This window comes from Anabrus simplex, chromosome 1 (assembly GCF_040414725.1).
Source record: "Anabrus simplex isolate iqAnaSimp1 chromosome 1, ASM4041472v1, whole genome shotgun sequence".
Lineage (NCBI taxonomy): Eukaryota > Metazoa > Arthropoda > Insecta > Orthoptera > Tettigoniidae > Anabrus > Anabrus simplex.
In genome coordinates, this window is record NC_090265.1 from 248,041,181 (window position 1) to 248,066,487 (window position 25,307).

Below are 25,307 nucleotides of genomic sequence, written 5' to 3' on the forward strand. Positions count from 1 at the left end.
ACTAAATTCCCTTTTGTTGCTCACAGAATATTCAACATTTCTTCGTAAATTTATTTATTTATTTTTGAAATTCGTTTTCTACTTGTGAAAATCAAATTATTTCTCGTGATATCATTATTTACTCTATCCCTCCAAGAAATCTCTTACACTGCCCTATAAGTTTCTGCATGTGTTCTGGAATTCATTTTGTCCCTTGTAGAAATAATTTTGTATAACATCAAATTCTCTGAAATTCTTTCAAAAATTGTTTCTTTACTCACTAAATTCCTTTTTATTACTCATAGAATATTCAACAGTTTTTCGTAAATTTGTTGAACTATATTTGAAATTCATTTTCTACGCGTGAATATCAAATTATTTCTCGTGATATCATTATTTTCCTGCTTGAATAATTTTCATTACCGTATTTGAACTTCACTTCGCTTTTCTAGAATATTTTCGCGTAGGGGCGTAATAGTCAGGTGGCATTGCCACTGGCTTCGTTCCCAGATGTTCGTGGTTTGATCTTGGTGAATACACACCGAATATTTAAATGAACTTTCATGCCCCTGTTGTTCTAATTCTACCTAACACTGGAGGTCATTTGGCTTTGCTCATCATATCAACAGTCAGGTACAACAGGTTGGTTATTTTAGAATTTACCTTTGGAAGAAGGTTTCTCGTACTCAGTTGATATTGCCTCCTTTGGAACTCATTTCTTTCATTTTATTAAGTTTGTGTCCTAGGAGTTTACTTTGATCTTTACCGTCACCTATCCATAAATCCTAGCCAGAAAGCGTTCATTACGATGGACATACAGTATGAGGATATCAGTCAAAAGAAAGAACTTAATGTAAGTTGAAAATAATGACTGGGAATAATGAAACGTGTCTTACTTCCATTTGAAGCAGTTCCTCTGCGCAATGCGGACAAGGATTATAAATTCCCTCCTCAGAGCTGCAGATATAACTTGTTATATGCACAGTTCCATCATCGTAAACTTCTTTGTTAACAAATAACACTTGTTCGTTCCTTGCTAAATTACTCTCGGTTGAACTCCCCAGACGGCGATGTCGTGATTTCATGTTCCTACTATTACTGCAATTATTTACTGTATGAAGTAAATATAGCAAAATCTAACATAATACTGCTGCTTCTCGGCTGTTTCATGTGCTTTAAGTAGAAAAGGTATATGTGTAAAGTATTGAACAGTGCAGAAGTAGCATCTGGAAATCTCCAGGCTGAGTTCCTGTGCTATTATAATGACAAGAACATCACGTAAGTTTATTGGAAAATGAAACCAATTCTAAGATTGTATACGTCTCTATATACCTTGGCGTGTGAAGCAGTACTTGACGTTATATTGCAAGAAATCGAAACAATTAGATACGATATTGTCTTATATTATCTCCTACGTCCTACCTACGTTTATGATTTTAGTCTTTCGATTATTTTCGTCCCCCTTTAGTTCTTTATTTTATCTCATCCTCATATCGGTTATATTTATGCTTGTCTTTCATTGCCTTCCCTGATGCGAGTCACAATGGACTGGCATGTTTGGACAATATATTTCTTATGTACATTTGAACTAATAATAAATATATTTGTTTTCATAACAATTACTTTTCTGTGATTGCGTACCCAACGCTTTACCTGAGTCCCACATAACCAGCCGATGATCCCTCTCATTGGCGTAAAATTGCTAGTAATACAGGATTATTGTCTTCTTACTGAAATATTTATTTATTTATATTGGAAATATATACTCGCATCGGTGCATCGTTTAGCGTCATGTAACTAGCCACGCACCTTCCCTATTTCTCCAAGACTGTTGTTCGCATTGATTTTCTCTGTACTGGCTGGGTTAAGTGAAAGTGTTGGCTTAGACAATAGTAGCTTGCAATTATCATGTAATAAAGTTGATCAGATATCACTAGAAATATAATAAATGCCTCTTCTACAGGGCTGTGAAAATAAGCCAAGCATAAACGCCGTGGTTTCTCACTTTCATACCAGGTTAATTAAAGCCACGACCGCTTCCTTCCCACTCATAGCCCTTTCCTATCCTATTATTGCCATAATACCTGTCTGTGCCGGTGCGACTTGAATCAACTTTAAAGAAAATTTCTATGCCAAGAGGGGAAGGAGAGGGAATCGACGTGACAGACAGAGTGAGAGTCGAACACAAGAAGAGACTCGGGAAATTTGTTAGTTTTCGTACGTACCGTTTGATTGTTAAACACTAATGCCGTTATATGTAATAAGTTCAGCATAACATTTCGATGGCTTACTTCTAAAACCTCGTAAGTCCCATTGCTCTTCCTACCCATTCTATTCCTTAAAACTGGTCACGCCTACAGTCACATTTTTATATCCAGTCCATCAGAGTGATTTTCGTTATGTTCATTTTCGTATACAATAATGTAAAGGAAATTAGACCTTACCGTACCGTATTGTAGGGATGTTGTTTGCAAGCGAATTTACACACTCCTACAGTATAATGCATTTAAGGTTCATTTTCGTTTACAGAGAGCTGTAGGAAAATGAACATGAAGAAAATTGTTCTGATGGGCTGCATATCTATGTGTGGCTGGGAGGCGTGACTAGTCTTAGGCCGGTATTCATAGTCGCAATAAGTAATACTTACGTTCAAGTCGAACTTAAATCTCGACTTTATTCCATATTCCGGCACAAATAAGTCCTACTTAATAGTGATATACTTCATAAAGTCTAACTTCATGAAGCTGGACTTATTGGAATTCATAGTCATTTAAGTGTTACTTATGTGATGAAATAAGTTGAACTTCGTCAAGTCAAGCAGACCCTTGACTTATTTCGCATCTTAACCTATTAAATGGATGAAGATTTTGAGGAAGTGTTAGACGAAATCCGTGCTCCAAAGCGATACTTGCAAAATGTTATGGACCCATTTGAATTTTACAGTGAAGTGGAATTCAAAAGGAGGTTTCTGTGATGGCATTTCATATTTGCCTATACTTCCCGCAATTTTTAGCATCTCGCTATAATAAATTATAACGAAATTAGTGCTAGTTATAATAATACTTATAAAATCTTCGCTTCTGAAATAGTATTTTTACCATTATAAGAACATTACTTACATTTTCTACAGTGTGTATTGAGGAATTGAATTCTTCAGCAATACTTAACCAAGCATCTTCCTTTTGCTTAGAAGATACCGGGTTCGTTTTCTTATTCTCTACTAGCAAATGAATGCTTCGCTACGGTATTCTACATTGTATACAGATTTCTACGTGAATTGCTGTACACGCGGTGAGTGAGATTTTATTAAATAGCAGGTCTCTTAGCGTTATCGAAGAAACGCCACGGGAGGACCCCATACTTTCTTTCCCGTGTAACGTACGAGTTGTGGAGTTGTGATAACGGAAGGCCCCCTTGTCTACTGCCGTCACAATCGATTTGGGGAGTTTTCGTTACAATGGCAGGCCCCCTTTCGTACTTCCGGACACATTACAGATGAGGGGCTTTCAGTACAACGGCAGGCACCTTCCCTACTGCCAATCAGTATTGAGTTATACTGTTATCATTATAATGACAGGCCCCACTTTCTAATGCCAGTCAGCTTACTGTCAGTCACACTCGAGTTGGTGAGTTTCAGTTACAATACCAGGCCACTTTGCCTAAAGCCAGTCACATTTTAATGGGTAAAACTGTTTATAATGGCGAGCACCCTTGTCTACTGCCAAACACAATCGGGTAGGGGAGATTTGAACAAAATTGCATGTTCCCTTGCCTTCTGCTAGTCAAACTGAGAAAGGAATTATTCATTAAAATGGTACGCCCTCCTTACTAATGCCAGTTACACAAGAGTTGGAGAAGGACCCCATTATTTTTCTTACAAGTTGCTTTACGTCGCACCGACACAGATAGGTCTTACGGCGACGATGGGATAGCAAAGGGCTAGGAGAGGAAAGGAAGCGGCCGTGGCCTTAATTGAGGTACAGTCTAGTGTGGAAATGGGAAACCACGGAAAACCATCTTCAGGGCTGCCGACAGTGGGGTTCGAGCCCACTATCTCCCGAATACTGAATACTGGCCGCACTTAATAATAATAATAATAATAATAATAATAATAGTAATAATAATAATGTTATTTGCTTTACGTCCCACTAACTACTTTTACGGTCTCCGGAGACGCCGAGGTGCCAGAATTTAGTCCCGCAGGAGTTCTTTTACGTGCCAGTAAATCTACCGACATGAGGCTGTCGTATTTGAGCACCTTCAAATACCACCGGACTGAGCCAGGATCGAACCTCCCAAATTGGGGTTAGAAGGCTAGCGCCTTAACCGTCTGAGCCACTCAGCCCGGCAGCGACTGAAGCTGTCGAGCTTGGTGGATTCCATTCTTGCTGCCAGTCAAAGTAGATGGGGGGAGAATTTATAACAACAGGAGACGCCCTCAATCAATTTGTAAAGTATTAATAATAATGACACACATTTTCTAGATCGCTCCAAACCGACTTTTCTAGATTTACTGCTCCTAAACAGTTCATCATATCGACAAACGGTTTAAGCCGTCAGACGCCAGTTTTGTAGTTCTACATGTTTGGCCTTCAAACATTTTCTCGTATCTCCCATATTTATGGGTTCAATTGAGTTAGAAAATTTGAATGGTGTGAAATTTGGGTATATTTTTAACACTTTATATTATTTTTCGCATACTGACGTGGAAGCTAGAATCATGAAATTTGGCTCGCAATATGGCCAGCATTGGTCGTGTCAGTGTGCGTGCCAAATTCGATGACTCTCTCTTTCCTATAAGTGTGTCAAACTATGACATATACGTGTAAAAATCACAAAATGTACGTACAGTCTAGACATACAGCCACGTCTAACGTATAACGGAGAGAAATACGACAAAAAACGGGAGTAAGAAGTGAAAAATTTAAAATTCTTGGAATTTTTCCGCCGCTTACAGGCTAAAATCTATAACTTCGCCAAATTTCAATTTTCTAGCTCGTCTGGCAGATTGTGCCGCCAGCTTGATTTGGGGGGAAGGGGGATAAAAATTAGGAATTTCCCGAATGTTTTTAAGCCCACTAAACCTACAGGTTATCGCTTTGGGTAAATATATATGAGTGCATTCTTATGCTGAACCCGAAATTTCAAGCCTCCCCAACCCCCAGCGTGCCCTCTGAGGGAATTTTTGGAATTTTCGATTTTTCTAGTAAGTTGTAAGTTTCTGAGATGCATGGAACTACCTCATTAATTCACGTCTATTCTCATTTGTGTACCTTTATATATATATTTATAGACCGACTTGCTTATATTAGATGGATAGGTAGTTTATTTGAGAATGGTTCAATAAAATATCCTTGAAAGCCTAGTTTTCAACGGAAGTAAAACGCTTGCGACTGCATTTCATATCCATTTAAGAAAAAGTAACTACAATTTTAGCCGCAGAGGAACACGTAAAAGAACAAATAAATAAACAAATAAACTCGGAATAAGGAGCGCAGCGTAGATCTAGTAGGCCGTGTCTGAAGGATGACTCGCATATTCAACTGTTGTGATGATGGCTGTACTATTTCTCATACTATAAAGTTCAACTTAATTGTGCAGATCGTCTGCATAATAAGTAACGCTTTATCAAGTCCAGCTTAATAAAGTAGAACTTGACCAACGAATATGAATACGAGAAACGTTTAAGTCGACTTCACGAATAAGTACAGCTTTGTTAAGTCGTTCTTATTAGAGAAATAAGTCGCTGACTATGAATACCGGCCTTAAGGTGAATAATGGACAGGAAGAGCATTGGGACATACGAGGTTTTAGAAATAAGCCATCGATTTGTTGATAATGATAAGTGTATATTGTTAAAAATTAATTAATTTCTTTATACCGTTTTTCACGAGAGTTTAATCCTGATGTAAACAGATGGGCGGAGCACGTCTCCTTTGCACGTGGACATAGACGTAGTTGATTGAAGAAGCAACCGTCGCACCCACTCGACTGTGTGCGAGCAGAAAAGTAGTACGTCGCATTGTATTTTATTTTAGTTTACTACATTTTGAAAGTTTGGAAGAGTACATAATCAAATTAAAATATGATTGTCATATATCGACGGATTACTTCTAAAACCTCTTAAGTCCCAATGTTCTTCCTAGCCATTATATTCTTTAAGGCTGGTCACTCTTCCCAGTCACATATTTACATGCAGTCCATCCGAGTAATTTTCGTTGTGTTCATTTTCCTATGCTAATATGTAAAGGAAAATAGACCTCACAGTACCGCACTGTAAATATGCTGTTTGCAAACGAATTTACACACTCCTACAGTGTATAATGTATTTAAGGTTCATTTTCCTTTACGTGTCAGCATGGGACCTAGTGTTTGCAGTGCACTATGTCTTCTGGTATGGGCTAGAGCAATGTTGTTACTTTCATTGATCTGTCTCTGTCTTATCCTTGGCTTTGACAATATGAAAGTGACTGAGGTATGAGCGATGGTAGTAATGCCAATCCTTATGCAGCCAGTCCCTGCTATGAATGGTGTGAAAATGTTGCTCATAGGATCGGTTGGTGTATGCATTTCAGTGGGCTTGGCAGACTGATATGTAATAGCAACTCTGGCTCGGTGAGGGAAGCAACAGGAAACTACCTCACTCCTCATTTCCCTAGTACGCCTCTTCAGTGATGCCTAGGCCATCTATGACAGCTGATGGCAGAGCTGTTGAGGATCCCACCAGCGGCATCGCTGACGGACTGAACAAACATAGGAAAATGAACACAAGGAAAATTGTTCTGATGGACTGCTTATCCGTATGTGGCTGGGAGGCTTGACTAGTTTTAAGGGAAATAATGGCTAGGAAGAGCATTGGGAGTTACAAGTTTTTCTCAGTAAGCCAACGAAATGAAATCATGAGGGATTCGTTCCTTTTTCACACATTCGTCTGTCTGAAGAAACAATGGGACAAAACAGTAATTACATTTCTATTCTTGGCGCTGTCATTTGAAGCTCTGCCAGGTGTTCTCTCATTGTCCTGAACTACATCTCTTAGTCTGAAAGCCAGAAAATTACCCTCGCAGGAGGAAGCACAGCGATGTTCTGAGGGACTTATCATCATCATCATCATCATCATCATCATCATCATCATCATCATCATCATCATCAATGCCATTCTGGGAAATATGTAAGTAAAGGTGTGCCAGACAAAATATAATCAGCGTTCTCCATTTTGATGAGTTCCTCCTATAATGGGTGAAGGAAAAAGACTTTGTACATACACAGTTTTCATCCGAACGTATGGCAGGTGAGCAGAATTAAGAGGGAATACTAACCTACTCAGCTTCCTTACATTCAGATGATTTAAATGAACGACTTATGTTTGTGAAGTCGACGCCAGATAACTTATTTAAGCTTAGCAGTTCATAGGAAATTAATTAACAAATCAATGCTTTGTAACATAAAGCTGGCTTCAGTGAACAACACTCTTCATGTGATTTTACAGCGCTTTATTGGCAAGGTGTGTGTGATCACAATAAAAATAGTGATTAGTATCTTTTAAGTCTTGTCTGTACATTGCTCGGAATTTAAAAATAATGGTATTTATGTATCGGTCTTTTCCACAGTAACAAAGAAATGCACTTTTAAAAATTTCGTCATCTCTGTCCGTATGTATGTACGGGCATCACGAGAAAATGGTCGGAGACAATCTAATGAAAATCGGTATGTAAACTCGGGGAATGGGATACTACAATATAGGCTATAAATATGTTATTCATACTAAGTGAAATGGTAGTTTAGGGGAAACAAAAGGTTTAATTCTCAATTAATTAATTAATTAATGTTATTTGCTTTACGTCCCACTAACTACTCTTTTACGGTTTTCGGAAATGCCGAGGTGCCGGAATTTAGTCCCGCAGGAGTTCTTTTACGAGCCAGTAAATCTACCGACACGAGGCTGACGTATTTGAGCACCTTCAAATACCACCGGACTGTGCCAGGATCGAACCTGCCAAGTTGGGGTCAGAAGGCCAGCGCCTTGAGCGCCTGAGCCACTCAGCCCGACAATTTAATTCTCAAATATGTATGTTATTAGTGATCCTATCGGTAAATCGATGGCTTACTTCTAAAACCTCGTATGTTCCAATGCTCTTCCTACCCATTATATTCCTTAAGACTGATCACGCCTCCTAGCCACATATTTATATGCAGTCCATCAGAGTAATCTTCGCTTTGTTCATTTTCCTACGCTAAAACGTAAAGGAAAATAGACCGTATCGTACCGCATTGTAGGGAAGTTTTCTGCAAGCGAATTTACACACTCCTACAGTATGATGTATTTAAGGTTCATTTTCCTTTACACATTGCTATAGGAAAATGAACACATGGAAAATTGTTCTGATGGGCTGCATATCTATGTGTGGCTCGGAGGCGTGACCAGTCTTAAGCTATATAATGGGCAAGAAGAGCATTGTGACTAGGGAATTCGATTCCGGCCCTTATTTCTAATCCAGGGATTTCGGCATTACACTTGGTCAGTCCAGGGATCCCGGGATTATCCCGGGATTGAAAGTTACAAATAAAAAACAAGACATTCTCACAGAAATCTGCTGTTTAATCAGAAAATCAAAATTTAGACAAAATAAACATATTTTACGATTTACACCTAGCTAATCTAGTCACTATAACTAATCAGACTTAGAGTCAGACTAACCAGATTTAAAATCACTCAGTCTCTATGTTAAAGTTATTATTTTCCAAGAAGCAGTGAGATCTCTTTAAACTTACATAAAGTTAAAAAACGCTTATGTAACAATCTATGCAAATAAACTTTAGAAATTAACAACAATATCTCTGAACATAGACTAAATAGACGACTTTCATGTAACAACATAATAAGTAGGTAGAAATTTTCTTAGCAAAAAGTATTTAAAAATAACATTAACCAGTCACATTTCACATTTCTCGTAAATATAAAGAAAACTAATTTAATAGCAACATTCTAATTTGAATTGCGAAAATATGATCTGAGAAATAACAACGCGTCCAGTGTCTCATCACCAAACCTACTTCTCAATTTGTTGCACATATATGCAGCTGCTGAGAAAGCGCGTTCAGGTTCGATGGAAGTTGGAGGAATCGTTAGTAAATACTTATAAGCCTGCTCTAGGTTACAGCTCCGAGTAGAATTTGAACACTCGTATAGGTTCATTTCTTTCTTAACAATTCTGGAAAATTCATTTTCATTTAATGCTTCAGGAGACATAATTTTCATGCTGTTTTCTATTTCCAGCTGAAGTTTTTCTTTGAGCGTCAAATCACTTTTTTCTGTATTTGTAGGCTCGACTTGCATATTTTGTTCTTCCTCTTCGTTTTTTTACCATTTAATCTCTCAATTAAAGAAACAATGTGTTTTTATCAGGACTTTGCTCAGACTTGAAAATGTACGCTTTATTTCATCATCGAACGCCAACGCCACATTGTCACTATGCGGATTTTCTAGGTAGCATAATACGCAACTCAACTCATTTCTTCGGCGATCTTTCATGTGCTTTTGTAAATGTATCTTGAATTTAGAAGCCAACTCGGAGCTATTGTCATTTAATTGCTTAAAAAGAAACTTTAGGGCAGCACCAGTTGTGCATAAATACGCATCAGTGCGACAGAGTGCTTCTACAGTTAATTTGACTGGAGCCAAGACTTTAATGATTTCATCGATGAGCTCGAAATCGGACTCTTCCAACTGCACTGGATGATTCAAAGCTGTAAGCGCCTTTTTGAAGCTAAATTTCAAGAAGGCACTCACTCATCTCACTCACACGGGAGAGGTAATGTACCAATGCCCGCAATAGACCGTATCGTACCGCATTGTAGGGATGTTTTCTGCAAGAGAATTTACACACTCCTACAGTATAATGTATTTAAGGTTCATTTTCCTTTACACATTGCTATAGGAAAATGAACACATGGTTTTCGGGATCCCGGGATCGAATCCTCTAATTGTAACATACGAGGTTTTAGAATTAAGCCATCGAAATACTACATAACTGAAGTTATCTAGAATTATTTTCTATCAATTACGTGTTATTCATTTGTACCGTACCGGCTATCGATTTCGATTTTTGTTGCTAAGTCCATATCAACGCCGAACCATGAGAAAATGTCGGAACAGAATTGAATGAAAATCGGTATGTAAAGATTGGGAATAAGGTAGTACAGTGTAGGCTACAAATATTTTTTCATGCTGGATGAAATGGTAGAATAGGGGAAGGTACCTAAAATGTAACCAATGTGAACCTATGTTGTTGGCCGTATCGAAAAGTGTTACATAACAAAACTTATAGACAGTACTGTTGTCGCTTATTCCATATTAACGCTGAGCATTGCTAACATGGAAATATTGTTTAATCGTGTTAACTGGAGATGGTTTTTGTCATGATTGTCTTAAGGTGAAAAGCCATGTGACTATCGGGCGTATCGACAAGGAAAATTTCTAAAATGATTATTTTAAAATGAGAAAAATTAGTAAAATAACGATCATTTGAAGAATAAAACAAGACGGAATCATGAAAGAAGTAACCTTTACCATAAATGCTCTACTTGGTATCTCAGAGTTGGAAGAAAACTGCGGTGGCCTACAGTATCGAAATGTCGTAAAACTGACCAACAATAACGTTACATTGTCCATTGTAGTGATGTGTTTCATGGGATTTGGCTGCCATTCATCTCCGATAGATGAGATTACTGCTGCGTCCCGAGTAAAACAGTATGCATGATTATAGGCGGAAAGTAGCTGGGGAGTTCGATAACTTTGCACATAGAACATGATTTCCCCGTCAAATACGGGTACTTCAGTTAGTAAGAAAATAAGTCAGTCTTTACGTAATCTATATTTAAAAATATCGTTTCTGTTTTGCTCGAGATCTACATTATCAACAGAGAAATATAAAAATTACATGCTTCCAAATATGATCATTAAATGATTTTGCCTGAGAAAAATATTATCTAAACGAGGGTTGAATCGAAAGAATTCAAAATATGATCACCCTTGGTTTCGAACACGTATCCTCTACGCTCTTTATTGCTGCATTAGCACATCTCATTAGAATGATCGGCATACGAAATGTCGCTTGGATTTACGTACGACTCAAAAATAGGAAGGTAATAACCCTACTGCTCATACTATCATCACAGGTTTGGTACTTGGGCTGCAGGACTGGCTTCCTACTTCCTACAACCACGGATCGATGGCTAGTCTTTCAAAACTAAAATTCGATCAATTACGACCAGATAAGCCTAACTACAATGTCACTATATTGAGATATATCATTTAAAGTTTTGTACGGCAAATAATACGTTATGTTTTATCACATCAAAATTTAAAATATATATATATGATCGCAGTACAAAAATACATACAATTGTATGAATTTTGTCTCATTTATAAAAAAGTTACATCATTTCAAGTAGTACGAAATAAGGTACTCCTAAAATTGCTACATGTAAATACGATTCTCTGATTCCAGACTGTTACACGTATAATACTTACGTTCATTCTACTCTACTGCAAACTAGCGGCTAACGTATGATATAGACTGACAAACTGTGTATATCGACGGCTTACTTCTAAAGCCTCGTAAGTCCAAATGTTCTCCCTACCCAAATATACTTTAAGACCGGTCACGCCTCCCACTTACATAGTTATATGTAGTCCATCAGAGTAAGTTTCGTTGTGTTCACTTTTCTATGGTAATGTGTAAAGGAAAACAGACCTTACCGTTCCGTATTGTAGGGATGTTGTTTTCAACAGTATCAGGTATTTAATGTTCATTTGCCTTTACACACAACTATAAGAAAATGAACACAAGGAAAATTGTTTTGATGGGCTGCATATCTATGTGTGGCTAGGAGGCGTGACCAGTCTTAATGTATATAATGGGCAGGAAGAACATTGGAACATACGAGGTTTTAGAAGTAAGCCATCGATATGATGAAGTATAAAAGGACAACCCGCAGGTTATAGTGGCAAGATGTTTCATTTACCCTGAAAAAAGTCTACTAAATGAAAGAACAAAATGAAAGTAGTTAATTTCGTGTTGCATTCTGTCTTCAGCAAAGAGCACCGTGAGAGGCGGTAACTCTTCGTGAATCACCCTGTATATGCTTTATAACTACCTTGCTATAGATGTGAAGAGACTCCATGGGATCAGAATATTGTCGCTTACCAGTTCGTATCAGTTCTTAAAAGAAACCGAAAATAGCTTTTTACTTATTTTTTTACAAGTTGCCTTACGTCGCACCGACACAGACAGGTCTTATGGCAACAAGGGGTCAGGAGAGGGATAGGAGTGGAAAGGAAGTGGCCGTAGCCTTAAATAAGGTACAGCCCGAGCATTTCCTTGGAGTGACAATGGGAAACTATGGGAACGATCGGAAACCATCTTCAGGGTTACCGTTAGTGGGGTTCGAACACACTATCTCCCGAATACTGGATACTGGCCGCACGTAAGCGACTGCAACTATCGAGCTCGGTTCGGAGATAGCGAATCGAAATCTGCCACAATTTAATACCTTCAAATTCATATTCATCTTAGCCAGGGCGAATACAGTATCTTGGAAACATTTGCACAGCGAATAACAGATTGAACTATTAACGTCAACGCAGGTCTTATTCTTATTCTTATTCTTATTCTTATTCTTATTCTTATTCTTATTCTTATTCTTATTCTTATTCTTATTATTCTTATTCTTATTCTTATTCTTATTCTTATTCTTATTCTTATTCTTATTCTTATTCTTATTCTTATTCTTATTCTTATCGGGCCAGTTGGCTGTATGGTTAGGGTCACGCAGCTCTGAGCTTGCAACCGGGAGATATTGGGTTCGAACCCCACTGTCGGCAGCCCTGAAGAGGGTTTCCCATGGTTTCTCATTTTTTCACACCAAGCAAATACTAGGGCTGTAGACCTTTCCTCTCCAATCGTCGCCATAAGACTTATCTGTGTAGGTGCGACGTAAAGCAATGAGCTTATTCCTATTGTTATTTAATTACTAGTGATATTATCGCTATTATCTACTGTATGTCACACTGAAAGAAGTACGCAGATGGCTAATATATTAAGCTTTCATTAACTTCGGAAATGTATGCTAATTTGTCCATGTAAGCTTGATATGTGAGTACGGCAGGTATAATGCGTTTGGTGTTGGCTTTCTGTAATCTGGGGGAGAGAGGAGGAATGTGTACTCTTCTCCGTTAATGTAGACTGCGGAGAGAGCCTAGCGTTAATTTTACTGTAAACACACTTCCTACAAGCAAACCGACCCTGAGTCTATATTTGTTCAAGTCAAAGTCTGATATTAAGTTGAATATATGTTGGTTCAAGTGTTAATTATGTAAACGATCAGTCGAGTTTCTGGTTGAGTTATTCATAGATTCACCTTTTAAAAACCACATATACCAGTCCTATCCAAAAAGGAATAACAGTGTACTGCTATTTGTCCCCTTTCCGTTCAATGTTTATACAGAATGGACGGTGAGAAAAATACGAGCATAAGAGAATTTTCGAAAGGGCGTCGTAATTCAAGGAGAGAAAATCAAAACACTGGCATTTGTCGAAGGTACTGTTATTTTGTTTTGAGACCACAGAAGGTCTGGATAAATTACTGATTAGTACGGACTGTGTCTTGCTTGAAGGCGGATAATGATCTGAAACAATAAATAAATCCAAAATAAATAAAATGCATTCGAGTGAAGTTGGATGTTGCAGAAAATATTAGATTAGAAAATGAAGGCTTAGAGAATGTTCTTGGGAATTGAAATATCTAACGATAGCAGGAGAAAGATGAAAAAAATTCAGGCTAACCGACTATATCAGACTATATAAATTGTACTCGACTTACTGGAAATTTTTTCAAAATCTTGGAGTTAAAACGCTGATATTAAAAACGTTGCTACTCAAGAACCAGGTACTTCGCATGTTTGATTACTTTTGCTGATCTGAATAGTTTACTTGGCAGGCTTTTGCTATTCTACCCTATGAAAAGAGACAAACTAAAGCCAATTTTGCATTTCCTGAAGATCTTGTTCTGCCTACCTAGAAGTAAACCATGACTTCTAAAAAGATGCGAGATTCGAATTCAAATTCACTGTTGCTTAATTAACAGATCCTTCATCGTCACCAGATGGCTCTAAAGCAAGCTTCAATATTTACATGATGTTGTTATTCTGACCATTGCAACGGACTTCCAGTAGAATCGGAATTTCTGGAATGCGAAATTTTATTTGAAAAATGCCCATGCATTAGCTGCGATATGAGCCGCGGCCACCATGATGAATAGCCAGTGATCAACTATCACACTCGTCTTCCAGATGGCTCTCCATGCGCCATTATGTACGGAGAAGTATTTAAAGTTGCCATATTTACATGCAATTCAGATGTTTTCCCTTCAATTTTCCATGTTTTTGTACAGTTTTTTATTCAGGGAGTGTGAAAGCCTAGTACCATTGTAACTGGTTTCTTACAAGGCGGGTCAAGGTTCAAATAGCGGCTAATATACTTGAGATTTAAAAACGTAAAAGCCAATGTTCTTATGTTTCAAATTCTACACAAAACTGGACGTACTGTGGCAATGGCTACGATGTATGTGAACGTTGTCTGAAGCTTGCTTATATGAGCGTTGCCGGCGGATTACATGTTATTCTTTTAAACCATTCTTAATGGACAACCGACTGAATACACACATTCCGCCATATATTATGAAGACATTAAATTCTCTCTCTTACTGTGTGGCTCGGTTTTTGCGATATTGTTCCATACACTTTGATGATTAATGAACCGGTGAAAACCAAAAACAATTGAAGTACTTATTACGACGTATCTATTGAAGATGAACATTAGTTATCTGGGAGTGGGTTTTAGATTTTATTAAGAGCTACAAATGTTACCCATATAATTTAGATGAACCTAAAATAATTTAGGATATAATAATTTAAGCTATAATAATGATTTTCTCATGGTGAAAGAATTACTGAAATTGGTTGAGTGGCTCGGGAGATTACCTTCCATATGCAAAGAAACTCATAAACTTTCCCTCTTCATGTTATTATTATTAGATCAGTGTCAATCGCCGTGACGCAATTCGTTGGTCGTAGTCCTTCACGGGGTTGAGTGGAGGATAGACTGCTGTTAATCCGAGCACAGTCCATCTCCATGTCTAAACGGTTAATGTGCTGGCCGTTGACCCAGGGGGTCCTGCTTTCGATTCTCGGCCAGGATGGAGATTTTAACTCTCGTTAGTTAATTCCAATGACTCTAAGGCTGGGTGTTTGTGCCTACTTCAGCATTAGAATTCGTCATAGTTAGGGCCTCATCCTCACAGAGGCGCAGGTCGCCTATACGCCGTCAGCTCGAAAGACCTGCATCAGCCATCTTCGGAGGCTACACGCCATTATTATTATTATTATTATTATTATTATTATTATTATTATTATTATTATTATTATTATTATTATTATAACCTGAATTGGAGGGTTAGAGTTCGGCTCACGTCAGTAGTATTTGAATATATTCACATGTGCCAGCCATGTGTCGATAGATTTACGGAGCAAAATTTCCTACACCTCAGCGTCTCCGGAAACCTTCAAAGTAGCTAGTAAGATGTGAAATCACTGAAATTATACATTTATCTCCTTCTATTCCCTAGTAAAGCATAATTGGTTTTATTCGGGGAGAAATTTGAGACAATTAAGGATGATAAAATGCGAGTTCTCACTCATAAAATTCACAGTCACTATCTTTAACTCCTAATACTAGGGTAGGGTATGGTGACGTCTTACACGTTTACTCAATTTGGTCACGCCAGGTACCGCGACATAGCACCACATCGATGACTTACTTCTAAAACCTCGTAAGTCCTAATGCTCTTCCTACCCATTATATTCCTTAAGACTGGTCACGCCTCCCAGTCACATATTAATATGCAGTCCATCAAAGTAATTTTCGTTGTGTTCATTTTCCTATGCTTACATGGGAAGGAAAATGGACCTTACCGTACCGCATTTTAGGAATTTTATTTGCAAGCGAATTTACACATTCCTACAATGTAATATATTTAAGGTTCATTTTCCTTTACACGCATTTATAGGAAAATGAACACAAGGAAGATTGTTCTGATGGGCTGCATATCTATGTGTGGCTGGCGTGACCTGTCTTAAGGAATATAATGGGTAGGAAGAGCATTGGGACATAAGAAATTTTAGAAGTAAGCCATCGATATGAAGAGGTATCTCTACCAGTGGTTGAAGCTTGTCCACACACCTGACTGGATATTTTAACTTTGCTCTCTACCACAATCTTCTCTATGATTCCAGTACTCCTGGTGACGTGTTCGAAGTACCGATCCTGATCCGCTTTATACATTGGTCCCATATTCAGACAAAGAGGCATAGGGAGCACTCCGGCACGCTGTCATCCTGAAACTCTAAATTATCTTTCTATCTGTCTCTTTGGCCGCCCAGTTTTCGGCTGTATAGGTTGCAATGGGGTAAGAGATGGAGAGAACCAAGTGTAACTTTTTAGTTATAGATCAGTCATTCCAGATATTCACCAGATACTGGCCAGACGATTTCTACTCCTGATTTTCTGTGAGCAGAGCATTCTCCTATCTTGGAGCACAAATAGATAAATTTTTCGACAAGCTCAAAACCAACTATCTCCCTCACAAGTATACGGGTGACTAGTTGTTTGTCGAGGACCATAGTCTCCGCACTTCTTCTATTTACTTCCAAGCTATAATTCCTGTTACAACGCCAGTACCGGATTACCAAGTAAGTAGAGCATGTACCCGCCTATGGGCTCCATACTATTTGGGACTCTGCAGCTGTGGAACAAAATATCATTGACCTAATCTTAAAACAAAATCATTGCAATCAAGCTTCCTTAATTGTTTGTTTCCAAAATATAGAAACGGAAAATTTGAAATGAAAACTGTTTTTCGAATGTATTCAGTAAAACTAGAACGACTGAACTCACTTGTAGTTATGCCCAGGGAATACGTCTTGCAAACGACAGACTTCCAAGATATTCTAAAAGTTTTCAACGCATAAAATAAGAAAAGTTTGTTTTGTTTAATGTTTTGTTTATTTATCCTGTCTCGAAAGCCCAGAATAACGGCCCAAAGGATGCGTCGTGCTGACCACATGACCCCTCGTAATCTGCAGGCCTTCGGGCTGAGCAGCGGTCGCGGGAAGGCCAAGGCTGTTTCAAGGGCGTTAAGTGCCGTGGGGAGTTTGTTTATTTATAGACATTCATATTTTTGAACCTTTACTTAACGTTCTATAATATTGTTTAATAGGCCTAATATTCAATAAATTTTGTTAAAACATACACATTAGGTATGTTAAGTTGTTTAATATCATTAACACTTATGTATATTTATTTTTGTAATAAGATTTATTAACATGATTGGTAAAATTTTGAATGCTCCAGAAGATACTTTGCGAGCCCTCCACCAGGTTTCGATTGTCTAGTGACTTCCACAAGGTTTAATCGGACACTGTATAGTGTCTCTCTAACTTAGAATGCAATCTGCAATTTAATGGAAATCAACGGAAATCCTTATCGTGAGCGACTTTTTAAAAATAAATCCTCACATCAAAAAGTATCTGTGCTAAGAATTTTGTTTCCATTTAATGTAAGGTAAGGGGTGAAGGCGTCAAAATTATTAAAGACAGTTTAAATTTAATTTTAGAAGGTACCCCATATTAACAGCTTCTGTAATCTTTTGTATAACTTTAAATATATATTGGCTGATGACCGCTGTACTGAAAATGAATGTGAGTCGGGCGTTCATTAAATCTTGTTCTGGTATCAGTGGAGATTTAGGCCTATCATTATTTTATAGGATATGTATTACACTTACCAGAGATTTATGGAACCCTTTCTCAGGTATGTTGGTGTTTCCATTTGCAACGTTATTTATACCAGTCCGTTGTTTTGCCCTATGAACTGATAACATATTATATGTGTATGTGAAGAGTACTAAGGTTAATATTTTGTTTAGTTACTTCACAGTGACATGTCCTGAATATACTCGTCAATTATTTTTAGTGTTAATTATTCGTTCTCTATTCCCAATATTTTAACTTCAGTGTTAATTACATCGACAGTGAACAGTGGAAGATCAAACAATTTGTCTGTGTGGTAAAGGCCGTATACTTGTGGCCTAGCATTCGTGAGATGACGGGGTTGGAACCCCACTATAGGCAGACCTGAAGATGTGTTTCCGCGGTTTTCCATTTTCATACCTGGAAAATACTGTGGCTGTACCTGAATTAAAACCACGGCTAATTACTTCCCAGTCCTAGCCCTTTCCATGAAAATATATTTGAACTAATACGCCATTAAGAACTAACTAAAACTAACTGAACATGATTAACGCAAAACACGCAACAGAAGAGGGCTGTGAGGGAAGCAATGGCAATAGCATTCAATCATTGAACATTTTTATTAAAACAATGAGTTTCAGTAACGTAATGAAGGAACCATCCTGACGTAGACTTTGTTCTGAAAGAACTATTTACGAGGATAGGAAGGAACAAGAAAAAGGGAAAGAAAAACCGAGAATGAAAAGTCAAAAAGGAAAAGACAGAACATTTTTATGATTGCAGGAAATTGATTATGGTGAATTGTTAGAATTTGCTTTGTGAATACCCCCGCCCCTCTTCAAACGTATTTTTTTGGAAAAGATAACGATGGTGAATCATTTCCAAATTTCTCTCGTTTCACCTTGGATAGGTTCTTGCACTATTAGATTTGAATATCTAATCAGTGGAAATATGCTGCATTGATATGGTGAGATGGAATAATTCGTTGACGCCATTCTTAGTTAAGTTTGATGGAAAGTTGTAATAATATTGATTTTGAATTCTACTAACTACCTTTAAGGCTTTAGGAGACGTGAAGGTGCCGAAATTTATTTATTTATTTATTTATTTATTTATGTATTTATTTATTTATTGATTTATTTATTTATTTTACGAGCACCTTCAAACCCCACCAGAGTGAGTTTTGTATTGACGCTGTATCGTACAAGCTACTCAGCCCAGCGCTGGAGAAAAGGTTTTATGGATTTGGGAAATCCGATTATAGGTAAAGATGAGTCGTGGGTAAATGTGAGATTCAGGGTCAGTAAAGTTTATTTCAAATCCTGAATCCACAGCATTGCCATGCGACTGCGCGCGTTACTTCCTCTGCGCTGCACTCTAAGGTAAAGACGCACAATAGCGGCGATAGGGAAGTGGGGGAGGGGCGACGTGGGGGGCAGTCACTGCCCCCACTTTGTGCAGAAAGCATTACTTTTTTTCCATTTTCACCGGCTGAAACTATGAATTATAAGAATTATTAAAAAAAGAAAGGGATTTGTAACAGTGCTGTTCTCGTATCAGCTATTTCTTTCCTTTGTTTTCTTTAATTAACAAAATTATTAGCTGAAATACGCATGAAATGGCATTCGTCACGGCTGACCGATTTGTATAGCGCCACAGCAAGTATTGGAGACTTTGCATGTGCTGTTAGGAAGAATAGCAGGTGTATTTTTTTGCCAAGATCATGGACACTGAGGTATGATTAACATGCTTCCCCCTCAAATTTGTCAGTTTTTTTGTTTACTATTGACTTTACGTCGCACCGACGCAGATAGGTTTTATGGCGATAATGGGAGAGGAAAGGCCTAGGAGTTGGAAGGAAGCGGCCGTGGCCTTAATTAAGGTACAGTCCCAGCATTCGCCTGGTGTGAAAATGGGAAACCATGGAAAACCACCTTCAGGGCTGACGACAGTGGGAATCGAACCTACTATCTCCCGGATGCAAGCTCACAGCCGTGCGCCCCTGACCGCACGGCCAACTCGCCTGGTCATTCGTCAGTCTAGCAGTCTCTTCAGCGCCCGTTAGTTTCTTATTGTGTAGTCAGGTACTAAATGATTTTCACGCCATACTTATATTTAAATATAATACATGTGTAATATTGTTTCTTTGGTGAAAGTTTCATTGTGTAGTATTGAAACAAAATCTCAGGGAGTATAAAAAATCCTGCTACTTTGTAGCTTTGTATTTCAGCTTTCATGTACATAACGTTCCATCCCCTCTGCTACAACCCACAAACCCGTATACCATTTGTTGTCTGTATGTATTTCTCCCCGCTCCCATGCCCCCCTCCCCTGCTAAACTTTTAATTCCATCGCTAGTTTTAATGAATATACTCTTTCCCACTCCCCCCTGTTACATCCCACAAACCCGGGTAGGTTTTTGTTATCTATACATAGTCCCCCCCCCAACTCCCCACACACACTTCTAATTTTCAATCTTCTCTACGTAAGACGCATTATACGAAGTATTTAACATGAGGATTAGCACATGCTCTGCCTCAAATGAGACAAGGGAAGTGAGAAAAACTAAGTAATTTGTAGCTTTTCCTGAATGGGAGTTAACGAGTGCAGTGAGACGGTAAATGTTATTGACTGTGATCGAAGTGGCGCCCTTTTTGGAAACTACTGTAGTCAGTCTTAGTTAGAAGGCAGATATAACACCTTCATATACATTGTCAGTCAGCCTACCTCAGAGATAATTTATATTCTGCACGACGCAAAAAGTGACTGATTTCCGGGCGAGAAATGATGACGTGGTGAGATTAAGATTAATTTTATAGACACTGTTGGTGTAGCTCACTCGGGGCGAGATGATAAAAATTATGTTCCTCCATTAACGTCCATTTACTAACAGCTTAATAAATCTTCTTTGCGTCGCTGTAAGAGGAGACGACTTTAATGGCACTCATCGTTGGCGCTAATATCTCACCGGGGTGAGTTGAAGTTGATTCTATCTAAAAGCGTGGTCAAGCCGTGGCGAGAGTGGTCGGAAGAGGATCATAGAAGATGTTTGGTAAGAGACCTACCACGTCCATTATTGCGTGGTCTGTAATGAATTTACCTTCCTAGACATGGCAGAAGGATGTTTCACGAAATTCCGGCTATTAATTAACGCTCATGGTTTATTAATCAATAACGTTCAGGATTGCACGGATGCAATTAACTCTGCACATTCGTATTATTATTATCAATTTGGTTTACGTCGCACCGACACAGATAGGTCCTATAGAAACGATGGAGTAAAAAAGGCCTAGGGGGTGGGAAGGAAGCGGCCGTGGCCTTAACTAAGGTACAGCCCCAGGATTTGCCTGGTGTGAAAATGGGAAACCACGGAAAACCATCTTCAGGGCTGCCGACAGCGAGGCTCGAGGCCACTATCTCGCAGACAGAAGCACAATTGCAAAGTCGAAATTGGTTGGCAGGCTGTCTGGATGGAAACGCTTTTCATCTGCAACTACGCATATAAGGAATACAATTATTATTATTATTATTATTAGTTGACAGAATATTTTTTACCTATTCCCAAGAAAACACGTGCTGACAAGTAAGAATACTATCGCACTATTTGTTTAGTATCTCAGGTTTGCAAAATTTTAACTTTTGTTATGTGCAGAAAAATGGAAAGGCAAGTTGAAGCTGAGTTGGGAGAAGGTCAGTTGAGAGATGATCAGTTTGGCTTCAGAAGAAATGTAAATAATAATAATGCTATTTGTTTTACGTCCCACTAACTACTCTTTTACGGTTTTCGGAGACGCCGAGGTGCCGGAATTTAGTCCCGCAGGAGTTCTTTTACGTGCCAGTAAATCTACCGACACGAGGCTGACGTATTTGAGCACCTTCAAATACCACCGGACTGAGCCAGGATCGAACCTGCCAAGTTGGGGCCAGAAGGCCAGCGCCTTAACCGTCTGAGCCACTCAGCCCGGCAGAAGAAATGTAGGAACACGTGAAGCAATCCTGAATTTACGTCTAGCCGTAGAGGACCAAATTAAGGAGGACAACCCCACGTAGATTTAGAAAAGGCATTCGATAATGTTGATTGGACCAAGCTATTTGCGATTCTGAAAGTGATCCGGATCAGATACTAAGAAAGAAGTATTGTCTACAATTTGTAAAAAAAAAAAAAAAAAAAAAAAAAACTCTGCCTGCAGTGATAAGGATCAAAGGATACGAAACAGAAGCAGCAATCCAGAAAGGAGTGAAGCAAGGCTGCAGTTTTTCCTCACTAAATGTAAATGTTTATATAGAACAGGTGGTAAAGGAAATACAATCCAAGGAGATGAAATCAAAATTCTGAATCCGCAGAAGTTCTGCAGAAATTGATGAATGATATGGATACAGTATTAGAGAAGAAGTACAAGATAGAAATAAACAAATCCAAAACAAAAGTAATGAAGTGCAGTCGAACGAAATCAGAAAATGAAACCTTAAAGGAAGTAGATGAATATTGTTACTTGAGTCGTAGAATAACAAATGAAGTCAGGAGGATATTAAATGCAGACTAGCACAAGCAAGGAAGGCCTTTCTTAACCAAAGAAATTTTCCCCTCTTCGAACATTGATTTAGGAATTATAAATATGTTTTCGAAGATTTTCATCGGGAGTGCGGTATTGTATGGATGTGAAAAATGGACGATGACTAGCTCAGAAAGTAATATAACTTAATAGAAGATTTTGAAATATAGAGTTACAGAAGAATGCTGAAGGTGAGATGGATAGATCGAAGTACGAATGAAGAGGTACTAAATCGAACTGGTGAGAGGTTTAACGATTTGGAAAATTTTGACGAGAAGAAGAGATTGGACACATCATAAGATACCCAGGACTTATTCAGTTGGGTTCTGCAGTAAGTGTAGGAGGTAAAAACGGTAGACCAAGGTATGAATATAACAAACAGATTACAGTAGTAGTTACGTAGAAATAAAAAAAATCACAGGATAGGGTGGGAAGAAAATCTGCATCAATCCAGTCTATTGAATGATGACCCATACAGCAACATATTATTCGTTGAAAGATTCGCAATAACATGCCATATCGATGGCTTTCTTTAAGAACCTCGTAAGTCCGAATACTCTTCCTATCCATTATATTCTTTAAGACTGGTCACGCCTCACGCCTCGGTACGTTAAGGTCAATTTTCCTTTAGACTTCAGCAAAGGAAAATGAACACAGCGAAAATTATTCTGATGGACTGCATACAAATACATGACCGGGAGGCGTGGCCAGTCTTAAGGGATATAATAGGTAGGAAGAACATTTGGACATACGAGGTTTTAAAAGAAAGCCATCGATATGCCAAAATCTAATACAAATGGAAATTTCTCTCAAAGTTTTAGAAATATCTAGAGTCCTTAACAAAATATTTGTATATAATATTAAAAATAATTTTAGAGACAAGGTAATAAAAATGTTATTGGCTTACATTGTATTGCCATGAGATCAATTTTGGTAAGAATCTTACCTGTATTATTGCACGAAACCACTCGGCATATTGTCGCTGCCGAGACAAAACCTCCTATGTGAAATATTTTAGCTTAGAACTTTGGCCGGTAAGGTTCTGTCATCTAAGCTGCAATATTGTGTGAACATTGTCAAGGCATTCTCGCTCTTCATAATGCATGTGCTGCGGGACAGTATATCTCCAAAAATATTATCACATAAGAGGTTTTGTCCCGGCAACGACGATATTTAACGCTCACTGCAGCACGTTTTGCTAACTGCGTCGGATAAGTGTTAACACCAACTGAACAAATTTTCTTCAATTATATCGTTGCTTCACTGGTAAAACGTTGTATCCCACAATACTCTTCCTATCCATTATTCTCCTTAAGACTGGTCACGCCTCCCAGCCATATATGGATACGCAGTCCATCAGAACAATGTCCGTTGTGTTCGTTTCCCTATGTCGACGATTAAACGAAAATGAACCTTACATGCATTGTACACTAGGAGTGCGTAAATACGTAATGCAAACGTACATTCCTACAGTACGGTACTGTAAGGTTCATTTTCCTTTACACATGGGCATAGGAAAATGAACACAACAAAATTTCAGCTATAAAAGCACTAATTATTGTTATGCGATAGATTTCGTTCCAACATAATAATGACCAGACAAATATTTGAGAAGCTCAGGGCGTCTCCGGAGAACATAAAGGTTATTAGTGGGACGTAAAACATTATTATTATTATGATTATTATTATTATTATTATTATTATTATTATTATTATTATTATTATTATTGTTATTATTATTATAATTATTCAACTTCGCTAATCGGCCAACTAGGGACCACGATAAGCCTCACCTTACATTCTGGCATTTGTTCATTTTTCGCTTGATCCACATCGTCTTCATTAGCTCACTGTGTTTAGCACGACGTTCTTCTGTCCATTTAGCACCAGTTAACCGTTTTTCGTCCCGGAAAGTCCTAAAAGTCTTGATGGCTGCTCTGAAAAGATTTCGGTCATGTGCATCTTCTGCTTGTAGGCCCAGTTCTTTAAGATTTTTCTTGACATTAACGTACCATGGCATTGCCGGTTTTTGGTTTTAAGTCAAATATACTGAAGATACGTTTCGTCCATCGAGAGTCGATCATCCGTCGTATATGACCGTAGAAGTGAACTCTGCCTTTACGCATTGTGTTCGTGATCTTCTCTATCTTAGAGTATACTTCTTGCCTCGATTTTGTAATGTAGATGCCATTTTTGTAGTTTGGGCCAAGTATGGTGTGTAGGATCTTTCTTTCTTTCCTCTCTAAATCCGCAAGCAAACATTTCTCGGACAGGATAAGGCATTCAGATTCATACAGCAATACTGGTTTGATGACAGTGTCGTAGTGACGAATTTTTGTGTTCAGGGAAAGCACATTGTTTTGTATATGTTGCGGGTGGTTTGGAAAGTGACTTCCATTTTCTTGATTCTTGCTGCTACGGCCTCTTTTTCAAGTCCAATTTGCTTAATAAAATCCCCAAGGTATTTAAATTTACTAACACAGTTTATCGTTCCATATTTGGTGTTTAGTTGTGCCTATCATCTTTGATATTTGACATTACTTCTGTCCTTTGAAAGGAAATTCGTAAACTTGTTTGTTCTGATACTTCCTTCAACACATTGATCTGTTCTGTTGCACTTTCGAAATTTTCTGTCATAAGGGATATATCATCAACGAACGCTAAGATCTATTTCCACTCCGTTTTTCTTTGTCCCAATCCTTAAGGGTTTGTAAACGTTTCTTTCTTTTAAAGTCTTTCACCACTCCTGTATTACCTTCTCAAGTACGCAGTTGAACAAAAGAGGTGACAACCAATCTCCCAGTCGAACGCCTGTCTTGACCTCAAAGGGTTCAGAGAGACATCCTTGGAATTTTACTTTGGACTTGGTATTAGTTAGTGTTGCCCTTATTATCGCCAGCAGCTTC